The sequence below is a fragment of the Palaemon carinicauda genome, chromosome 12 (assembly GCF_036898095.1).
Source record: "Palaemon carinicauda isolate YSFRI2023 chromosome 12, ASM3689809v2, whole genome shotgun sequence".
In the NCBI taxonomy this organism is placed as follows: domain Eukaryota; kingdom Metazoa; phylum Arthropoda; class Malacostraca; order Decapoda; family Palaemonidae; genus Palaemon; species Palaemon carinicauda.
In genome coordinates this window covers 96,262,413-96,265,809 of record NC_090736.1, presented here as the reverse complement: position 1 = coordinate 96,265,809, position 3,397 = coordinate 96,262,413, and positions in this window count along the sequence as shown.

Here is a 3,397-nt window from a genome sequence, read left to right as displayed (position 1 = left end):
GCGAGGAGAACTCTCATTAGTGTCAGAAGTACTGCCCTGGCTTCTGGAAAGTTAATGTGGAATGACTTGAAAGATTGGACCAAGCTCCCTGGACTCTCTTCTGGTGAGAGTGGCCTCCCCAGTCTTCCTATGAAGGGTCTGTATGGATATTAACTGGCGGGGGAGGAGGTTGAAGAGGTATTGATATCTTCATCTGCTTGGCTTTGGACCACGGCTTGAGAAGCGTTCACAGTCGAGTCGGTAGTGGTCTTATTAGATCTCTTCGCGCGTTTGATGCGTATTATCTCCAGACTCCTGTTGCATCCTTTAGCTGTGCTCTTAGCACTGAATCAGTTATGGAAGCAAACTGTAGAAAGCCCAGCACTCTCTCCTGTTCATGTCTTGATATCCGATTGGATATCAATAGTCTCTTGACAGATCCTGCTATTTCTTTCCTCTTCTTCCCAGGAATGGAAAGTTGATGTGACTCCAAATTCCAATGGATTCCCAACTACTGAAATTTTTTGAGCTGGAGATAGTCGAGACTTTTTGATGTTGATCTTGAATCCCAGATGTTCCAGGATCTGGATCACTATCTTAGAGGCTTGCATGCATTCTGTCCTGGATGCTCCCCACACCAGCCAGTCATCCAAGTAGGCCACTACTTGGACTCTCTTAAGGCATAATTGATGGACGGCTGCATTTGCAAGCTCCATGAGAATTATTGGGGATATGTTTAGCCTGAATGGTATGGTTCTGAAGGCGTAAAGTCTTCTTTGTAACTCGAACCTTAGGTAGGAGGAGATGTGACGATTAATTGGAACGTGCCAATAAGCGTCTGACAAGTCTATGGAGACTGTATATGCCCTTTTTTGGGTAGTAGGGTCCTTTTGTGTTGATGTGTGAGCATCCTGAACTTGTAGTTCACTATGAACTTGTTGAGTGGCGACAAGTCCGGAATGACTCTGAGTTTCTGAGTCCTTCTTTGGAACACAAAACAGCCTGCCTTGGAGCTTGATGGACTTTACTTTTCGAATTACTCTTTTCACTAAGAGTTTTCGGACATATTCTTCCAGAATGGGGGTAGATTGTTGGAAGAACTGAGGATATGGAGGTGGAGGACTGTTCCAGCACCAACCTAGTCCATTCTTTATTAGGCTGTGGGCCCAGGGATCGAAGGTCCAACGATACCTAAATAGATGTAGTCTCCCTCCTACTGGAAGCATCTTGCTTTTGCCGATGTAGACCTGAGGCCTTGCCTCCTTATCCGCGTCCACCCCTGAATCCCCTTCCCCTTGAAGGGCGTCTAGAAGAACCTCTGGCTGTTTCTCTAGCTTTTGATTGAAAGGAAGAAGTCTGCCTTTCAAAGGCTGGGTTAAAAACTGGCAATTGTGTCGCCACATGTTGAGGTACCAACTGGTACGTGGTTGGAGGTTGTGCCACTATCTGAGGCACCGTAGTCACAGGAAGTTGCCGGCCGAGAGGATAGCCTAGGCCTTTTTGTCTTTCTTTCGACTCTTGCCCTCTGCGCAAGACAAACTCCGACAGTTTTGGAAGTCCCTCACCAAACTGACGTTCGGCAATATCAGCTTCCAACTTCCCAACTTAGAAGGTAAGGTGGACGTCCTTCCAGTCCTTTTGGTCTAATGGCAAGGTCAGGGATAACGGCTTGCATTCCTCCATAGAGGGGCATGCTTTCCTTGCCTTCGCTACCTTCAAGGCTGCCTTATATCCCTTTTTTATGAAGGGAGAGGCTCTGGTTGGAGAGGCCACAAAGGAGGGAAGCTTCCTACTCAAAGCTGGCACCTTTGAGTTTGTGAAGCCCCTCTCTTTCATCGAGCTCGCTAGTAATGCCTGTGCATTTCTATGGTCAAGGACTATAACCTCCTTTGGCTCCGTTTCCTCCTTTGAGGCTGGCTCTTTCCTAAAACAGACATAGCAGTCCGGGTAAGAGTCTTTGTTGGGCAAAAATTCCACGTCTTCCAGGGGAATTGAGCCCAACTTCTTTGATATAACAATCTTCCAGGTTGTCATTGACATGTGTTCGGCATACCTCCAAGGGTTGGTATCCGAGCACAAAGGAAGATCCTTCACGTTGAGTTGCTTCTGGGGCCCACGTGATGCTGCGAGTCTGCGTATTTCCAGTTTCATCGCAGCTTCCTTTTCACCATTCTTCTTTTGTATTTGTTGAATCATTTCAATAATAGAAGAAAGAGTCCTTCCCAGATCATCTGGGATAGCAGACGATGTAGAGGGAACAGGTTCTGGGGACGGAACCGATGTAACCGACACCTCGTCGATTTCTTCCTCTTCTATTTCTGGAGCCTGGGTCAGCTCCTCCTCCTGACCTTCTCCCAGAAGGTCCTTCTCTGTATAATCCGACACCTCTGACATCCTATCGTCCAATTGGATGTCTTGAAGGGCGGGCGAGATTTCAGAATCTACCGGATTCTGAACAGTTGGTATCTCCTCATGAGGCTGAGGGATGACTGCATCAGTCGATGCCTTAGGGAAAAGGTAGGCCCTCATCTTCTCGTTTGGAAGGTAGGGGCCTCTGAAAACTCCTCACCCAGGTTCGCAACTTTTCTCTAACAGCATCCCTTGACTCGGCTTAGAGGTGTCAAACGCCTCGGTAATCAGGATAGAATATATGATACATACCTGAGGGTTCTAATACCGGAGATCACCTTTGGAGGCTGTGCATGCTGCATGCCTCCTGCATAACTCATGTCCACAGAAGTTCTTACTGCGGACATTGCAGAACATACTCCCGCACTTCGGATGGTCTTCCTGTAAAGAGAAGAAAATCCATGAGTATCAAGTGAAGGCTTTTCACTTATTGTTAATACATGTAGTTTATACATTAATGCTAATAAAGAAAGAAGGAAAGACACATACTTGTATTTCCTGCCCAGCCAATTGCTGTAACCTCCAAAGATATTAAAACAAAGGTTAATTCTTATTCTAGAATACCTTATATATTTTCCTAAGCGGAAAGTTAAGGTGTTGCTCACACCTTGAAATAAAGTTTTAATATACTGGACAGAATGAATACAGAAAGAACTCACTTTCTATATATTGTACGGTGTCAACAAAAGGTGTACAAGATAACATTAAGTATGTTGGAAGAACTTTAGTGTTACAACAAACTCTGTACTGTAGCTTTATTAATGCAGTGTGTACTACACCACAAATATATCAACTACTGTACATCGCATCCTGTCATGCCGGCCAGCACGCGCCAGCACGTACCGGCATGTGCCGACACGCGCCGGCCGGCATTTACCCCTGTATAGTTCAAAGGTATGCTACCTTTAACTAATAGGCGGCAGTTCAATGGTTCGCAAATGTGTGCCGGCCGGCAATCACTGCCGGTCGGCAACTGAAAAACACTATCACCCGATTGTCGGCCGCTAAA